Source organism: Musca domestica, unplaced genomic scaffold (assembly GCF_030504385.1).
Source record: "Musca domestica strain aabys unplaced genomic scaffold, Musca_domestica.polishedcontigs.V.1.1 13, whole genome shotgun sequence".
NCBI lineage: Eukaryota > Metazoa > Arthropoda > Insecta > Diptera > Muscidae > Musca > Musca domestica.
The window spans coordinates 3494469-3513924 of NW_026712172.1; the positions used below are offsets into that span (position 1 = coordinate 3494469).

Genomic DNA, 19456 nt, shown 5'->3' on the forward strand with positions numbered 1-19456 from the left:
GAGGTTCAAAATGTACCATGGAGGCATTTAAAAGATGCTTCGAATAAATAAAAATTGCAATAAATTTGTAAAATTTACTGATTTTTAATTAAAATAAAAATGTATAATTAAAAATTTGTTTCATCTATTAACTATGATTGGTATTGTTTAGTTGTGATGGTGCAGGTTTGTACGTTTATTTGATACTGTTGTTGGACATGTGTTTCTGGCGATAAATGGTGAAAACTTATTTCACTTAACTGCTACGGTCTTGGAACGTCCTGATGGTGTTGTAACCAATGCCACAAAGCAGTAGTCGATGTCGTCTGCATAGCCAAAAGTCTTACCGCTTGGTGCCGCTGACTTCGATAAGAAAAGTGTCCGGTCAATTTCGTTTCTAGCTCCGTCAAACACTCAAATTGGTATAAACCGCCACCTTATCCTTGCAACCCTTTTTTGTTTTCAGGTATTTTCTTTTTTGTGCGGAACTTGAGATCCACCCAAGTCCGTAAATAATAATGCCGGTTAGACAAATAGATTAAACCGCGTTTTCTGACTTACCTTTTTCCACTCTTCAATTGTGCGAGGAGGAGAACCCATGGTATATAATTTGAAACATAATTTTTTTCAGTGGTCTTCAAGGGATTGCTTGTTGCTTCCAAAAGTTGGCACCCCTCTGGCGATAGCAGGATTCTCCTACATATATTCAACTAGTGCCCGCAGCTGTACAGTTGATGATATTTTCGTGCTGGAATTAAGGAAATAAAAAAATATGTATGTTGTTATCATACTATAATTGTGTTTATTATTTTTTCTTACCTTTTTGTTTCCATTTTCAATCAAGCAATATTTATGTTGAAAAAAAATCTTGAATTGTAATCATACGACAGCAAACACACAAGTGGCTGATTTTGACATTTGCATTCGCGTGCATGCGTAAAAAGATAGTGGACACAAAATTGCACTAAAATGCTTACGTTTTCGTTCGGTTTGATTTTCGTACAATTTTTCGTTCTGATGCATTTTTGTGGAACGGAAATGTTCTTTCCATATCGTGGAATAGGCTGTTTGTAGTTAGAGTTAAGTGGGGTTTGTAACGTTCCCCTAATTCTAACATTCGTGAAGTGTTTGTGTTTTCTCGTAAGTAAAGAGGGGTTTCCCTCGTTCCCTTTATTTCTAAGAGTATTGTGTAAGCGATCGAATTGTGTGGGGTTTTTAACGTTCCCTTAACTCTAACATCTATGGAGGTTGTGTGTTCTCTTGTAAGTAAAGAGGTGTTTATAAAGTTTCCTTTACTTTCACGAGTATTGTTTTACGTCGTTAGAGTTGAGAAAGGTTTCTAAGGTTCCCTCAGCTCTTAAATATGTTAAGTTTGTTGTTATTAAGTAAGTAACGTGTTGTTTCCAACGTGCTTTCCTATACAGAGTATTGTGTCACAGTGTTGACGTGGAGTGGGCTTTCTAATGTTCACTCCACCATAACGTGTCAAGTGTATTTTGGAAGCGTTTATAGATGGCGCCCTGTATCGTAAACGCTGTCAATGTCATAGCCACCGATCGTTCAGCGCCGCCTAATGTCATCATCACCCACCATAATGTGCCAATGCGATATAAATGGAGAGAAAAAGTGTATAATCTAAAAACAATCAAAGTGTGCAAAAGTGGAAACCCTTCAACTAAATCTATTTAGTGATTAAAAAACAGAAAAGCGAAGAAAGATTAAAAATAAAAAAATGTTGCGAGTATTGAGACAAAAAGACCTTATTACATATCTTACGAAATTTCAGCTCGATCTGACGGGAAAAGTACAAGACCTTGGAAACGATGAGCAAGATTCGTGAGTCAAGACCACAAAGAAGGGGAGTTTGGTTTCCAACGTTCCCTTTATTATATAGTGTATTGTGTCACGGTGTTGAAGTAGAGTGGGGTTTCTAACGTTCCCTCCACCATAACATGTCGCGCGTGTTTTGGAAGAGTACATAGGAAGCGCCCTGTATTGTAAACGCTGACAATGTCATTGCCATTGATCGATCAGCGCCGCCTACATTTCATTCCCAACCTGCTTCCCTGAATAAATCTCCGTTTTTTAAGGATCTCACCCCATTATGCGTCGTGGGTCACGGAAAGCATTAAAATATTAAACGAGAATTTCGCGTCGAAATTCGAAATTAAGAAATCCGAAATTAAAGTGAAAATCCAAGTGCTTTCGTGGACTTTGGATATTAAACGGAAATAAATCTGAATTTGAGTGAAATTCAAGTGCCGTGGTGGGCCTTGGATATTCAAAAGAAATAAACCTGCATTTAAATTAAATTCAAGTGCCGTCTGGGGCCTGACTTAAAGTGAAATCCAAGTGCCGTCGTGGGCCTTGTATATTGAAAGTGAAAAAAATAAAATTGTAACGGTAACAATGCCGTGTTGGGCCTTTAGTAAAGAAACATTCGGGACCGAATCAAAGTGTCGCCGTGGGCCTATGATACCAAGACCGATGAAGGGTTCTCTTGGGTCTTCTATATAAGCAGTGAAAGAAGTTAAGACCGAATCAAAGCAAAGCGAGAAAACCTAATCTTACGACCCATTTGACTAAAAAAGGTTTTACAAATCGAATCGTCAAAGAGCCGTCGTGGCCCTGGGGAAGAATAAACTTGCCAAAGCCTAGCCACAAGTACCAGCAAAAAAACAGCCTTCGTACAACGACCATCGAAACAGCAAACAGTATCAGTTGACAGCCACAGTCAATATAAAAAATTTGAATGTAATAAAGTGATACATACCGTATTTGTGAACCAACATACTACCTGTTTCACTCTCAGTCATTTCAATATAAATATTCTGTGACGCACCCGAGCGTATCTCAGCGACCGGAGGACACTCGTCGTTACAGTAGTCTGGTGGAATTTATTTATGTCTTGTGTTGACAATGTGGGGACAAGGTGTATATGATAAATCAGCTATACCAAAGAGGAAAGACCTTGTTTCGTTTCTCAAAAATCTGCATCGTATACCCGAGTCCGCTTCCGAGATACGTTACAATCCAAAGATTGATGACAATGAAGGGAAATCCATCCCTCAGTCCAATCCAAATTCCATGAGTTTAAAGTTCAGTTAATCAAGTGTTCTTTTTTCATATATACCAAAAAATTTTCTATATTTTCTATTATCAAAGATAAAGGTTCCCTTTCCACGAATTGAAAGCCGTTTTAGAACTATCAAATTTATTTTGCCACAATTCCAATCTAAGATAAAAATTAACAAACAAATGTCGCTGATATTTATTTAATGCTACTGCAATTTCGTGAACTGAGTCAGCATAACTCGCTTATGGTGTGAATGGTTGTTGGTGGGTTTATTGGCTGCTTGTTGTGTAAACAAGTGTGTTTTTAACTACTCCCGTTGATAAGGGTTGCGTGATTGCATTATTTGTAGTTTTCAGTAGGAGTAGACATATAAAGTTCCCCCCAGAATAACGAGGACAACAAAACTTTTCTGAGAGAATCTTTTTCCAGGTGTGTAGGTCGAATGTCCTATATAGTGGCGCAGATAGCATGCCAACAGGGACTGTAGTTGCACTAACAGATTCCCTTCGCCGTGGCACTGGGACATGTTTGGAGAAATCAACAGGCAGGCTATTGAAGGCAATATAATTATCACTAGAAGTTTTGCTTTTGTATAGCATGAAATGGAATCAGGAAAAAATAGTGTGCAAGATTTGTACTGAACTAATTTGGGGCCATATGATATCGATTTTAGGGAAAGTTTATTTGATTTCAATCCCATAGCCGCAGTAGTTAGTGTTTCGTTCTGGGGTTTATACCGTTCACTTTACTGCAACGATTTACACCCTGTTCCACGATATCGAAAGAAAATTTGTGCGAACGAAATCTAGTCACTCACTTTCGTATCAGAATTCGTTCTTTCTTTCGCATAGCCTTACGTGAAGCAGTGTTGCCTTTATATATACCTTTGAAAAATTAATTGCGAATTTAAGCAAAAAAAGTGCCAGAATGACTGATTTAAACGCGAAAAACAATAAAAAATACAACCATACTTAATCTGGCTCTGCCTGAACTGACAGTTCGGTTGTAAACAAACAAATTGTAAATAAACAAACAAAATAATATTCGCGGTGATAGTGCTTGAATTATTTGTGTTCTTAAAAAATGAATATTTCTGTAGCACTATACTTTATGGATGATGTGGAGGAGGTTCAAAATGTACCATGGAGGCATTTAAAAGATGCTTCGAATAAATAAAAATTGCAATAAATTTGTAAAATTTACTGATTTCTAATTAAAATAAAAATGTATAATTAAAAATTTGTTTCATCTATTAACTATGATTGGTATTGTTTAGTTGTGATGGTGCAGGTTTGTACGTTTATTTGATACTGTTGTTGGACATGTGTTTCTGGCGATAAATGGTGAAAACTTATTTCACTTAACTGCTACGGTCTTGGAACGTCCTGATGGTGTTGTAACCAATGCCACAAAGCAGTAGTCGATGTCGTCTGCATAGCCAAAAGTCTTACCGCTTGGTGCCGCTGACTTCGATAAGAAAAGTGTCCGGTCAATTTCGTTTCTAGCTCCGTCAAACACTCAAATTGGTATAAACCGCCACCTTATCCTTGCAACCCTTTTTTGTTTTCAGGTATTTTCTTTTTTGTGCGGAACTTGAGATCCACCCAAGTCCGTAAATAATAATGCCGGTTAGACAAATAGATTAAACCGCGTTTTCTGACTTACCTTTTTCCACTCTTCAATTGTGCGAGGAGGAGAACCCATGGTATATAATTTGAAACATAATTTTTTTCAGTGGTCTTCAAGGGATTGCTTGTTGCTTCCAAAAGTTGGCACCCCTCTGGCGATAGCAGGATTCTCCTACATATATTCAACTAGTGCCCGCAGCTGTACAGTTGATGATATTTTCGTGCTGGAATTAAGGAAATAAAAAAATATGTATGTTGTTATCATACTATAATTGTGTTTATTATTTTTTCTTACCTTTTTGTTTCCATTTTCAATCAAGCAATATTTATGTTGAAAAAAAATCCTGAATTGTAATCATACGACAGCAAACACACAAGTGGCTGATTTTGACATTTGCATTCGCGTGCATGCGTAAAAAGATAGTGGACACAAAATTCCACTAAAATGCTTACGTTTTCGTTCGGTTTGATTTTCGTACAATTTTTCGTTCTGATGCATTTTTGTGGAACGGAAATGTTCTTTCCATATCGTGGAATAGGCTGTTTGTAGTTAGAGTTAAGTGGGGTTTGTAACGTTCCCCTAATTCTAACATTCGTGAAGTGTTTGTGTGTTCTCGTAAGTAAAGAGGGGTTTCCCTCGTTCCCTTCATTTCTAAGAGTATTGTGTAAGCGATCGAATTGTGTGGGGTTTTTAACGTTCCCTTAACTCTAACATCTGTGGAGGTTGTGTGTTCTCTTGTAAGTAAAGAGGTGTTTATAAAGTTTCCTTTACTTTCACGAGTATTGTTTTACGTCGTTAGAGTTGAGAAAGGTTTCTAAGGTTCCCTCAGCTCTTAAATATGTTAAGTTTGTTGTTATTAAGTAAGTAACGTGTTGTTTCCAACGTGCTTTCCTATACAGAGTATTGTGTCACAGTGTTGACGTGGAGTGGGCTTTCTAATGTTCACTCCACCATAACGTGTCAAGTGTATTTTGGAAGCGTTTATAGATGGCGCCCTGTATCGTAAACGCTGTCAATGTCATAGCCACCGATCGTTCAGCGCCGCCTAATGTCATCATCACCCACCATAATGTGCCAATGCGATATAAATGGAGAGAAAAAGTGTATAATCTAAAAACAATCAAAGTGTGCAAAAGTGGAAACCCTTCAACTAAATCTATTTAGTGATTAAAAAACAGAAAAGCGAAGAAAGATTAAAAATAAAAAAATGTTGCGAGTATTGAGACAAAAAGACCTTATTACATATCTTACGAAATTTCAGCTCGATCTGACGGGAAAATTACAAGACATTGGAAACGATGAGCAAGATTCGTGAGTCAAGACCACAAAGAAGGGGAGTTTGGTTTCCAACGTTCCCTTTATTATATAGTGTATTGTGTCACGGTGTTGAAGTAGAGTGGGGTTTCTAACGTTCCCTCCACCATAACATGTCGCGCGTGTTTTGGAAGAGTACATAGGAAGCGCCCTGTATTGTAAACGCTGACAATGTCATTGCCATTGATCGATCAGCGCCGCCTACATTTCATTCCCAACCATCATATTGTGGCAATGCGATTCACCATTTATTTGCGTTTTTGTTTTTTACTATTCACCAAGTGATGCAAATAGAATAATGTAAACTGTATAAATGATCAAATCAAGTATATCGTACTATAAAAGAAAATATCCCCGAATTTGAGAAAACTCGTCGTCGCATGTTGATAGACAAACTGGAACCGGTTATGAACAGCAACCAAACGAGTAAAAAAAGAGTCTAAATAAATAATAATACGAAATCAAACATCATCAAATTACATGTACACAATTTTTCTTTTTGAGCAACGGTTTCCGAAAATTTCCGTAGTTCATGCATAAAATTGGAAGTCTATAAATGAAAAAAAAATTACTAAGGTCAAATAATGTGTTCATGTAGGAGAAAATATTGCCAAAAGTACATTTTTCTTGGTATTTTCCCAAAATTTCGTCTCCTTTTTGAGGAAATAATTATATATTTTCAGTTTTTTTTAGAATCTCACCGATATTTTCATGTTTTCGAATTTAAAAAAAGTATATTCGATATTAACTCGATTCATTTCCTTAACAAAGAAATGCGTAGAAACCCTTTGCTGTTTCACTATTCCTTATGATTCCTTAAAAATTATGTCGTTAGATTCCTTCAGTCATAAGGCTAATCACCTAGTAGTATTTAATGCTGGTGTAAGCGATGGCAATATTCCTCTAACGTCTCCTAACAACGGTGGTGGTAAATTTTACCCTCCCTTCACATTTTTTTGTAATTCTCTCTTCTATTCTAATCTGATTTTTGCTTATTGTAATTTAAAATATACTACAAATAATTATAAAAAAATGTTAACAGTTTTTTTGTACAATTTAGTACACGTGACAAAGGTCAAAGGTTTAGTCAATATGGCTTCCAAAGAAGCTAAGTCTTTCCTGTCCTAAACATAGCTCAAGTTATATGCGGCATCGTAGTCTTTAACTGATTTTACATGCTAACATTCCGAGACATATTTACGACCTTATATATCAAAAATTCCATAGTCACTCCAGTTGGGCCTTGTTCCATTTAACGCTAAAAGTGAAACACATAATATTTGTATTCTTTGGATGCAATCGTCTTCCAAACTCAATGCTGACGCTATGGGAGCAAGGTTTAACTGACAAAACAGCTATTCCAAAAAGGGAACCCTTGATTCTTTTCTCAAAAATCGGTATCGTCCATTTCCGAGATGCATAACAAACCAAAGATTGACGAAAATGAAAGGAAATCCATCTCTCAGTAAACCAAATTCCATACCTTCGCATTTAACAAGCTGGTGTATTCCAAAACGGAGTAGCAATGATCTCTGGTGGTTTCCTGAGGGAAAATTCGACAAAACTTTACAACATAGGCAACCACGTATCAAAAATAATTTATATACATTGATTTTATTTCACTGTAGAATGAGATAGAAAACTTCCAAAAACGTTGCTACATGCCTAGATCCTTTAGTGGTCAAATAAGAAGTCAAAATAATACAAATTCAGACAAACGTGTGCCGGAAAACTCGAATTACAGCACGTTAAAAATTTTACAGCCTTTTTCTTAATTGAATTCTGCTGCGAGATATGTCACTGATTCGAACGTCTGCTGATCTTATTTTTTATTTATATATAATTTTAGAAATTCCAGTTTATATATACGCATATATATATACATGCTACAACAAAAAGGTAAGGTAAGGTAAGGTGTATATATATATATATATATATATATATATATATATATATATATATATATATATATATATATATACAACCCCAAAGTTATCCTTGTGGAAACTTTTGAAAGTAAGCATTTACGAAGAACATAATTATCCGAAAGGTTAGAAAATGTAAATATCATTGAATGGATATACTATGATACTAAATAAGATAATCAATAAGTTATTGTTATATAAAATAAGATTGTTATAAGTGCGTATTGTTGAGTATCAAAACAAAGTCAAATCAGAATTAACGGGACATGGAGTTCGTCTTACTTTTTCCATACAAATTATGTTTTACTTTTACCTTATCTATATTTTGAAACTTTTTCCTACCTTAATTGATTGATAGGTAGGAAACAGCACCACAAGACATGGCACTAGGATCCACTCAACCGAGAATTAGCACCAACATACAAATTATCCGGGACACATAACATGCCGTATTGGGAGAAGTAGTCAAGTAGTCCAGAAAGCATTTTATCTGCTACTACTGTTCCAAAATGACCAATACCATTAGAATTAACAGTAGTTTCTTTACATTCAGAAGCCCTGCAAGCTTTTGGGAGTGAGTAACTCACTTCCATTTTAAGATGTCACTACTGCGACGCTTCTAATCAGAATAAACTACTGTTGTCTACTTTCTATCGTCACGGAGTTACTACGTAGTGGCGCCAAGAAATATAAGATAAGGTGTCGCGTGTGCTGACACTTTCTTGTGACTTCCACCGGACAAACAGCGAAAGTTTTCAGTCAGTTAATTATTGGACATAAATGAGACTTTATTCTATCTGAGGAATATATGACGCTGTGGTGCAGTGGTTAGCATGCCAGGATCGATTCGCAAGGTAGACTACACATTATTCCAACGAAACAAAAAAAGTGTGAGTATTTCAGCTAATAAAAACAATTTATATACAAGTGTACATTGGAAAGTAAAAATAACAATAAAAAATAATTGCTTAAGTCTGGAGTAAAAAAATAAAGCTATTTTTTTCACTTTCAAAAACTGTCGAGGAAGTGACATTCACGATTGTTAGAAGTAACGCTGTAAGCGTTATTTAGTCATGCTTAAAACTATCGCGGGCGTGGTTCATTTCTTCCCGAAGGATGCTTCATCCGGGTGATAAAGCGTATCAAACGGGATGATTTCTATCGCTTTGTTGAGTCTTCTTAGTAATACAGCGGATAGTTTTTGCTTAATGGGAAAGATCTACACACATATCACATCTTCCAGCAAGTAAAAACTATCCCCCAAATCACTTAGAAGTCACGATAGAAATCATCGCGTTTGATATCGCTTTCTCACCCCGGAAGGAGCATCCTTCGGGAAGAGATGAACAACGCCCGCGATAGTTTTCTAATAAGCGTGGAAGTCACTTCCTCGATAGTTGTTGGAAGTGAAAAAAAAAAACAAAAATTTTTTTTTTACTCCAGACTTAAGCATTTTTTTTTTTTTTTGTTGTTATATTTACGTTTTCCAATGCTCATTTGCATAGAACTCTTACTTATTAGAAGAAATATTCAAACAATTTTTTTCGTATTAAAAATGTGATGTCTGGATTGGGAATCGAACCGAGGTGCTTAGAGAGCAAAGCTGGCATGCTTATCACTGCGCCACAGCAGATCAAATGCTTTCTGGACTACTTGACTACTTCTCCCAATATGGCATGTTATGTGTCCCGGATAATTTGTATGTTGGTGCTTGTTCTCGGTTGAGTGGATCCTATTGTGGTGCTGTTTCCTACCTAAACCAATTAAGGCAGGAAACAGTTTCAAAATATACAGGGGTAAAAGTATTATTTTGACATTTGAATTTTAAATTGACACACAAAGGGAACATTACTAAAAGTTTATATGTTTCTATTTTTTTTTTTTGGAACTTTGAATCTGCATAAGCTCTTAAAAATTATATATGTTTCATTATTTATTTGTTTTATTGTCATTATTTATCTATTGTGGTTTTTTATATATTATGTTTTTTTGTATTAATAATTTATAGCCCTTATAATTAAAATAGGTTGAAAAAAGGGCGCGACCCTGAATCGCCACACGTCCTTATGGTCATAAACATAAGCCTGTTGTGCGCTATATAGGTAAAAAGTGTGAAGGTAGGATTTGTTAATTCATGCTTTAATATGTTAAAGTATTTTATCTTATGAAACCCACATTTTTTAACGAAACCCCTAATATGTTTAAGGTCTATTTGTGCCAGATATAGGAGCATATAGGGCAGTGGCAATGAAAATGTTCTAAAGTTTCATCTTCTTCCCAGGATGCCCTTCAAGTACAACAGTCCTTACAACTCACTCTGTGTAAGTGTGCTTGTAAACCCAGATGTCTCCTGATTACGCCCATTAAACTGCTCCTTTCAGTTTTCTGAATTATATTCATGGAAAAACAATAGATGTAGCCTCATGGTAGAAGAATACAGCAACATGCAAAGCTTGAAAACATTGATTTGTCAATTTTTTAAATGTTTTTTCAAAGATAAGTGGACTTGTTTATATTTTCTCGTACGACGCCAATCGGATGATGTTATTATATGCGCTTTTTTAAACAATTTTTACAAATTTGAATAATTTTTCAATCAAATATTTCACTTCCAATGCGACTACTTGTAATCTTCTACCATGAGATAGACTAATTACTAAATGGAATATGACAAAATTTTCAAATGAAATTTCTGTTCATATCTGAAATATTTACAAATGTCAGTTGGCAGATTTTATAAAAATAAAAATATTTTTTCGGCTTTCCTTAGAACATAAAAACCACTACAAGTGTTTCATCTTAGAAACCTTGTCTTCATACTTGTCCTACCTGAATCAAAATTTTTCCATTCCATAATCAAGCGTTACATAACTTATCAGAGAAATATTTTAGCTCTCTGTTTTAGATTACCTTTAAAGGCGTGAAAATTACAATCTATTTGGTCTAAAATACATGTAAATTTCTTGCCAGTTGTATGGTTAGACATACATATTGTAAGGGATTAAAGACGTGAGAAGAAAAGGAGAGTGTGATCTTAGTTAGGTGGGCAGATTCCAAGTCACCGGGCTCGGGTTTCTAGAGGGTGGTGAAGTATCGTGTTGTTTATGTTATGATGGGATGATTGAAAATAAAGGTGAGGGTACATAAGCAGCTTGACATCTTGACTGGGCTTATTAATGTAAAATTATGTGGGGAAACGACGGCAGAATTCGAGTGCGGCTCTGAAATCTCTTTTTGATATGTCACAAAATATGCCACGCGAAGACTTCAATCTGCTTAGGGTACAAGTATATAAGAAGCTTCAAGTCATGGCTAGGCATATTTTGTGACATTTCATAAAGGGATTACAGAGCCGCAATAAAATCCTGTCGTCGTTTTCCATTATAATTTTACATTAATATGCCTAGTCGTCGCTCATCAACATCTGTTGACATTAGACTGTTTTTCGCGCTGGTCGCTGTGCTTTTATTTCAAAACAACAACAAATATACAAACAACGCGTTCACACACACAAAAATAAACAAATTTGAGTTTTTTTTCCTGCTTTTGCAATTTTTTTTACAAAAGTTAAAATAATCCTTCATTAACTGAAAAATGGGGGAGTAGGGGAACCTCCTCCTCCGCCTATTCCACCTCCTCCTCCGGGGGAACAAAATAAAAGAAGAGCCCCAAGCATTTCCACAGAAACTAAAACTTTCAAAAACCAAAATGGAACACCTGTTAAACCAATAAACACAAACACAGAACCTACATCAAATAATGAAATGGCAGACCAACACAACTACAACTCTCTAAATAAAGAAACCATTTTGTATCCTCAATACCATCCCGGTCTTTTACATGTATTATTTTCCTCAGAAACGCCAATTAGCACAAGAAGAAAGAATTGTGAACTTCACCTGTATGCAAGATTTCAAAAGATTAATATTACAGACTATGCTTGCAAAAACATTGGATACAATCTTTTCAGAATAACATTTAACAATGCTACTTCAGCCAACTCATTTGCTACGAACCCAAAGTTAAACCAAATCGATCTCAAAGCCTTTATCCCAGAACGTTTTGTACAACGGTTCTATATAATCAAGAATGTACCAATAAGTATTTCTGCTATTACAATTAAACAACAAATTGAAGCTAATAGTGATATGGACGTTGTTTCAATATACCGCTTCACTAGAAAATCCGAAAACAATAAAATAGAATACTCCGAAACCATAAAAATCGGTATTATATATGATGGTGTACCCACGGAGATACTTATGTGCGGAACAAAAATAACACCGGAGTTATATGTCTCCCCTGTACGTTTATGTTTAAACTGCGGACGGTTAGGACACATAGCCATTCGTTGCAGGTCGACGAAAAAATGTTTAAATTGTGGTAAATTTATTCTATGCCCCAATCAATGTCCCAAAGAGCAGAAATGTAAAGAATGTTTGTCAACAACTACGTGCAAGGATATATGCAACTCGCCTCGATGCATTCTCTGTAATAGTATTGATCATTTTGCAACCGACCCAAAGCAGTGCCCAAGATGGAAATCTGAAAGAAATATAAGAAGCATAATGGCCCTTTCCAACCTTTCACGAAAAGAAGTTGTTCAAAAATATCCAGAATCCCAAAACCGTTTCCAAGTCCTTTCTGATGATGAATTTAACAATGCCTTCCCCCCTCTTATTAAAAACAAACCACCAAAAAGAAGCGTTTATGAAGAAATAAACAAAAGAGTAACAAAATTAAAATATAGCAAAGTTGCGTCTCCACGAAATCCAATCCATCACGCCATTGCCAGTTCGATTCAAATCACACCATCTCAATCCGTCTTCAACTATACTACCTTTTTCAAAATTATCTGAAATTGAAAAAGCATTAACACAATTTTCAAAAGAAATGTCAAAAGTCCTTACCTCACTTAATAGTGCCGAAGGTTTAAACATTTTAAAAAAATTCCAGCAATCACTCCTTTCATCGGAAATAAATAACTCATTTGAGGAACAGGAAAGTGCCAAATAATAATTCAAATCCTGCAAATTTACAATAAACTTTTATTAAAATCATGAACGTGCTTCAATACAATGTGCAAAGTTTAAACAAAAACAAAAATTACCTCCAATTTTTTCTGAAAAGGCAAAAAATTGACATATGTTTTTTTTTTGAGTGAAATATTTAATATAGACGAAAGTCAAAACTCGTCATCTATACAAGGATTCAATATAGTATCGAAAAAAAGAAGTGATAATTATGGTGGTGTAGCCTTACTTTTCAAAAAAAAAATATACAATTCAAAAAGATTACTTTTGAAACCTCCTTGGATATTCTCATTTGCCAAACCACAAATTTAACAAACAATTTAACTCTGGTATCCATTTATTTTCCCCACTCAGTCAGATGTGCAACTATAAAAACACAACTAAACAAATTAATATCATTACTTGATAATCAAAGCAACACTTTCATATGTGGTGACTTCAATGCTAGACACTCAGCATTTGGTGACTCATTTGTCTCACAGCGTGGAAAAACAATAAAAGAAATCTTTGATAATTCCAACTTTCAATGTTTAAACGATGGTAGTTATACCTTAAAAAAAATATATAAATGATTTGAGTGGATCCGTTCTGGACCTGTCTTTCACAAACTCTATTTTACCAATTCAATGGAAAACTTTCAAAAATATGATCGGTGGAAGCCATCATTATCCTGTCATTTTAAATATTAACAACACAAAGTGCAAGGGTCAAACTTTTTTTGGCCAAAAAACAACTAATGAAAAAGCTAAGTACAATCCAACTAAATACTAATTTTCAAGAAATACATTCCGTGATAAAAAGTGAAATCAAAAAATCTACTTATACCCTAAAAGGAAACAAAACACCTAAAGTTTGGTGGGATTCCTATGTTGTAAAACAGTACAGGCTACAGATAGCTGCACAAAAAACTTATGATATGCATAGCATGATAAAAAACTTTAAAAATGCCGTCCAATTTGCCAAAAACACAATTTCATGAATAAAATACAAAATGTTAACAAGGAGCCCAGTTCAAAACATCTCTTTAAATTTGTTCGTGGGTGCAAAAATAGTTTATCATCAAACAGCAAAAGCAAATGGTCCCCAAACAACAACAAACAATTTCTATGCCACCTCAGAGATCAAGTTCCAGACAACAATCCAATTAATTATGTCAGCAAAACTACTTATAATAGGTCCAATCTAACAATGGAAGAGTTTCTACTGGTTCTCAAAAACAAAAAGAAACCCTCAGCTGCTGGCCTTGACGGTATAACATACGAAATGATAAATAATCTAGCGGAATCTGCAAAAACAAACTTTTTGGAAGCAATAAATTGTTTATGGAAAAAGTGCGAAATCATAGATGAATGGCGAAAAATTAAAATTATCCCGATACCAAAAAAAGGTAAAGATCTAGAATCTTTCAGACCGATAGCCTTAATATCAGTTCCTTTAAAAATAATAAATGTAATGATCAAAGAACGTCTGCAACAATTCATTGACGAAAATAATATTTTGCCAGCAAATACATTTGCATTCCGAAAACATATGTCCACTTCGATGTGTATCAATAACTTACTGCACACTATAAATTACTACAAAAACAGAGGTGAGAAAGAGATTATTTTATCGTTGGATGTAGAAAAAGCATATGATTGTGTCAGTATCGAAATTCTCCTTAAAATACTATGCGAACTCAACTGTCCGAGTGACATCTCTGATTGGATTATTAATTTTGTAAGCAAAAGAACTATCGTTATGGGAAATGAATCTCTTGAAATCTTCAATGTTTAAGTCCTACTCTTTTTAACTTATATACCTTGGTCTACATGGGATTTCTGATGACAACACACATCTGTTTCAATTTGCGGATGATTTCATATTATTATCTGCGCATAAGAACTTTGAATCGGCCAATCAAAATCTGCAATTAAAAGCCACTGAATTTCAATATCTTTTATCACGCTTGAACCTAAACTACAATATCAATAAAACCGCCGCTATGTATGTAGCCAAAGGACCAAGAAAAACTCCTTCCATCACTTTACAAGGCACACAAATTACATCGGTTAACAGCATTAAGTTTTTAGGAAGGCACATAAAAAACAGTTTATCTCTTAAAGAACATTATGATGATGTTATCTTCTCCTGTAACAAGTCAATAAATGCATTAAAAATGATCAACAATATCAAACAAGGTCTACTCCCAAACATTGCTATTAATCTAGCAAAATCCATAGTTTTTTCGAAAACAGAGTACTGCATCTCTTCAATGGCTCATATGCCAACTTACTTGAACAGAAAACTTACATCTTTTCAAAATCAGATGCTAAGAAGAAGTCTTGGCTTTACACCGTCAACACCTGTCCACGCAATCTATGCATTAGCATTGATGCTACCACCGGAACAACGATCTCAATATCTCGCAGCGAAAGAATTAATCAAATTTAAATGTCGCAATCGACAATTGTACCAAAACATTATAAATAACCAAATTTAAACACATCTTCGACAAAGTTGTGGTAAATCAAATTGAACACCCCGGAAACAAATTCACTTTCATCATAAATTTGTTCAACTCGCCCAAAAATACCCAACCAAATGAATTCTATCGAATGATCCTACAAGAAAAAGTTGAAAGGTTAAAAAATACAGGTCATACAATTTGGGCAACTGTTGCCTCGGTTTCCAGTGCCTCTACCGGATGTGCAGTATGCAACATCTCATATAACCAAAACTTCCTTTTTAAAATACCTAGCAAAATGTCTTCAATAATGGGAGAATTACATGCTATCAACAAGGCCATAGACATTATCATGGAAGACAACATTAATAAGGCCACTATTATAACGGACAGTAAAAATGCTTGTCTATTACTAACACGAAATACAACTCAAAACTACCTGGCAAATAATATACTCCGAAAAGTAAATAACTCAACAATTACACAACTCACCATTATCTGGACTCCCTCACATATTGGCATACCTGCAAATGAGCGTGCAGATTTCTTCGCCAAACATGCGGCTCAAGTCGGCTCTATAATTCAATCAGACCTTACAGTAAAAGATGCTCAGATCTATCAGCATCTATGGAACGAATGGAAGGAAAATTATAAAAACATCTCAATCTCTAAAGGCACATACTTCTCTCAATTTTCCCCAGAACCGCCGTCTCGTCGCTGGTATGCAGGTTCCAACATGCCACCTGGAGAGATCAAACTCACAAATCGACTATTCACCGGTCACACATACGGAAAAACTTACCTATTTCTCATAAAAGCTGAAACCTCCAACTTATGCGACACTTGCAACACTCCAAACACCGAGAATCACCAACTCTTTGTCTGTCCTAAATTAAGTAATGACAGACTAAATTACAACATTTTTACACATTTTTCAAACTTACCTGCTCTACTCAAAAGTTTCGCCACTGAAAACTTTCATGAATTATGCACTTTCATTCACAAAAACAATATACAGCTGTAAAATGGATTTTACGCGACGCAGCACAACTCTACAAAGAAGCAAAGAAATGAAAAACAAGAAAGAAAAAGATAATTATCGATAAACACTAATCGAATACAAAGCAATGGTACATGCATACTTACACTGCCTTTTCACGGTGACATTTTTTAACCATGCCATTTTTTTGTTGGTAAAAGGTGTAGAGAGACAAGGATAGAAGAAAAAATGGCACGATAAGCCACCGCACAGGGTTACATGCCATTTTCTTTGCATTTCTCTGTTTGCTTCTTCCGAATTTTTTATGATTTAGACATTTCATATCGTTTCTTTATTGTAATTTTTGATGCGTTTCTTTTATTGTGATGTGATGTTTTTAGTGATTGAATTGTATAGTGAATTATATGAAAATTAATTGGAAGTATTAAAAAGTAAAAAAAAGTTAAAATAAAAGTTAATAATGCAATATTTAACACCTCAATAACTTTTTTCATCATTTCTTCTTTAGATTCACACATTTAATTTTAAATCACTTCTTTATAAATATCTGTTACAAACAATTAGCTCTATACGAAATACTGAATAAAATAAAATGTCAGAAAAAATGCCAAGCACTATTATCGTAAAATGCCACCGTGTAAAGGCGCGAAGATTTACGCAGAAATTTTAAAAGAGAATTTATAAAAATGCCAGCTAAAAATGCCACCGTGTAAAGGCAGTGTTAGGGTATCGTACCAACCTCGTCTTGACGGCGTAACCAATTGCCGATTCCGAAAAAAAAAAATAATATGCCTAGTCATGACTTCAAGCTTTTTATGTACTTGTGCCTTTATGCGGCGGTGCGCTATCTAATTTGACGGCGGCGGCAAGATTTTCAAGAAAAATAAATACAAACTAAATGAGTACTTCAAAAAAAAAATTTTCATATTATTTTTTGAATTTTTTATCAAAATTTGGCGAAAAACTGGGCGCGCTATAATTTTCTAGGTATTTAGCGGCTATTTGAGCCGACATAATCGGCGCGCCGCCATTTTACAATCAACTCGTACGATATGAGCTACAGACAGTTGTTATAAATATCAGTTTCAGCCGAATTTTATATGTGAACCGGTTCAGGATATGCATAGCCTGTCTAGAGCATTTCTAGTTGTAGATTACTTCGGTTTTAGCAATCACCACTATTCAGTTTTGTAGAAACTGTTTAGTAATATATAAGTTGAGTGGACTTCTTTGAATTATATTTAAGTTTTTGGATCGGTCATAAACAATGTAACAAATTTCATGACCAAAATAGATTCCAATTTAGGCACATTCTACGATCACTCGCAACGCTTGTGTGCGTGGGCTGAATATACATTTAGACACAGCAAGCATTAATGAGTAAGTGTAAATGTATCAGATGTAAGGTTTCGTGTTAAGAAAAATTCATGGTAGAAGAATATAGGTAGAGGCTTCGACACAGCTGCTGGGATAATGAACTGTCAAACCAATTTTGAGATGGAAATTGTTGAATGAAAAATTACTCAAATTTGTATAGAAAAAATTGTAAATAAATTGAGTTCCCGTCGAGCCGCGGAACGAGAAGCGTTAGTTCGTGGCGTTTTTTTTTTTTTACAAATTTTCATAGTTTTTGTTTGTCTTAGTCAGTAGCGATTTATGCGGCTTTTTAATAAAAAATTATCTGTACATATTTTTACGTCGGAGCAGTTGGCATCTCTGAGTATAGGAGTAGACTTTATCAACTACCATTGAAAACCATTTGATGGCTAAATATATTCACACACATCACATCTTCCGAAAGTAATGAAAATATTGTTGATTTTTATGATATTGGTCATTTTGTAACTTTTGGAACAGTAGTAACAGATAGAATACCTTCTGGACTACTTCTCCCAATATGTGTCCCGGACAAATTGTATGTGGGTGTTGATTCTCGATTGAGTGGCTCGTATTGGTATGTTTTTCCGTGAATGCTCTCTAGCTGAAATTAGGGCAGCTAACATTATGAATATTTTCTAAAACTGTTTCTACTTTTATTGGTTAAGTATGAATCAATTTAAGAAGGGCACAGTTTTACTGATAATGATCGTTTGACCTGCCCTAATGCCAGCTAGGCAGTACACACCATCAGATATACCAATTATTTTATATTGTAAACGTATAAAAACACAATACCCATATTTATAGTTTCTATGGATGCTATTATGGCACAACAAGAACGTTTGTTCAACTTCAAGGGAACTGCGAAAAATGAAAACTTTGTACTGGAGTCTTATTTTGTCAAATGGGCACAGCAAATAAAACAATTGTTTTTGTTTATATTAGATTTTATTACATGATGCTTATATTGAAAGGAAAAGACATAACATGAATGGAATTTGTTGCCCATTAATGTCAAAAATATACAGTTTTTGCAACTGAGTCTAAAATAGTTTCGAATAATTTTCTTTATTTTTCAAAACAATACACACACTTATACAAACTGAGTAAATGTTTTGACAGAATAGAAGCGCAAAAAATGGTAGAGTAAGTGTACCAGTAGTCGGCACTTTTAGGATTTTCGATTTTTCAATCTTTCAACGTTCTTAGTGAAATGCTTCAATTGCAGAAAAATAAAATTGTTCAGGTTCCAAATTTTGTTTACTTTTCGAAAAAATAAAAATTTTATTTTTTTATTAAATTGGCAAAATTTGCAATTTTACTAAAATAGTAGTTTTTTTGCCAGTAGTCGGCACCATTTCCAATGCTCGGCATGTCTATTTGTCAGTAGTCGGCATATGGTATTTTAGTAAAAAATATATATTATTTTGTATATTTTTTTATTTTAAATAGTATAAAATAATCACATTTTAATCCAGAATTTGAAATTAATTTCGTTTTTAAATAGTGTTTTATTTAATTATCATTCTAAACCAAATATAGGTTGAAAACCAAGAATATATGGTTACCTTCAGTAATGTATGGATTTTCAATTAAAATAAATAAAAAAAGAAAAAAGTACCATTCTTATATTAGGAATTTGTTAGTTGACCTTTTTCCTTTAGATAGCCAACA

The 19456-nt window shown here is 34.6% G+C and overlaps 3 long non-coding RNA genes across 4 annotated transcripts; all 3 read right to left on the reverse strand.

Moving 5' to 3' along the window:
- On the reverse strand, positions 1-2031 carry LOC131800802 (uncharacterized). The gene is made up of 3 exons (XR_009341579.1): positions 799-2031; positions 541-727; positions 1-467 (listed from the first exon to the last, which is right to left on the reverse strand). It is a non-coding gene; the product is annotated as an uncharacterized LOC131800802 (long non-coding RNA).
- Positions 2032-4268: 2237 nt separating this feature from the next.
- Positions 4269-7853, reverse strand: LOC131800803 (uncharacterized). Of its 2 annotated transcripts, XR_009341581.1 has the most exons (4): positions 5927-7853; positions 4979-5840; positions 4721-4907; positions 4269-4647 (listed from the first exon to the last, which is right to left on the reverse strand). It is a non-coding gene; the product is annotated as an uncharacterized LOC131800803 (long non-coding RNA). The 2 variants fall into 2 exon arrangements; XR_009341580.1 differs by having other exon boundaries at positions 4979-7836.
- A 1701-nt stretch (positions 7854-9554) lies between these two features.
- On the reverse strand, positions 9555-17867 carry LOC101888305 (uncharacterized). The gene is made up of 7 exons (XR_009341582.1): positions 16347-17867; positions 16205-16289; positions 16085-16145; positions 15895-16027; positions 12834-12950; positions 10099-12778; positions 9555-10017 (listed from the first exon to the last, which is right to left on the reverse strand). It is a non-coding gene; the product is annotated as an uncharacterized LOC101888305 (long non-coding RNA).
- Between the last annotated feature and the right edge of the window lie 1589 nt (positions 17868-19456).